This window comes from Macaca nemestrina, chromosome 10 (assembly GCF_043159975.1).
Source record: "Macaca nemestrina isolate mMacNem1 chromosome 10, mMacNem.hap1, whole genome shotgun sequence".
Taxonomy (NCBI): domain Eukaryota; kingdom Metazoa; phylum Chordata; class Mammalia; order Primates; family Cercopithecidae; genus Macaca; species Macaca nemestrina.
In genome coordinates, this window is record NC_092134.1 from 15,148,390 (window position 1) to 15,148,646 (window position 257).

Consider the following 257-nt stretch of genomic DNA (forward strand, 5'->3'; position numbering starts at 1 on the left):
ATCCCGTTCGCGCCCCACCCCGTTTCCGCTCACCTCCCCCCACCCCTGCCCCATTTTTATCTGGTTCGCGCGTCTTCCCCGCCCCCGTTTCCCCTCAGCAACCCCTGGGCTTTTATCCCGTCAGCGTACCGCCCCCCCGATTTTCCATCTTTTCCCTCAGCTGCCTCCCCACCGTTTTTATCCCGTCCGCACCCCCCCTCCGTTTCCCCAGCGCCCCGCCCCCGCGCGTCTCCGCCCGCGCCCACCGCCATGTGACG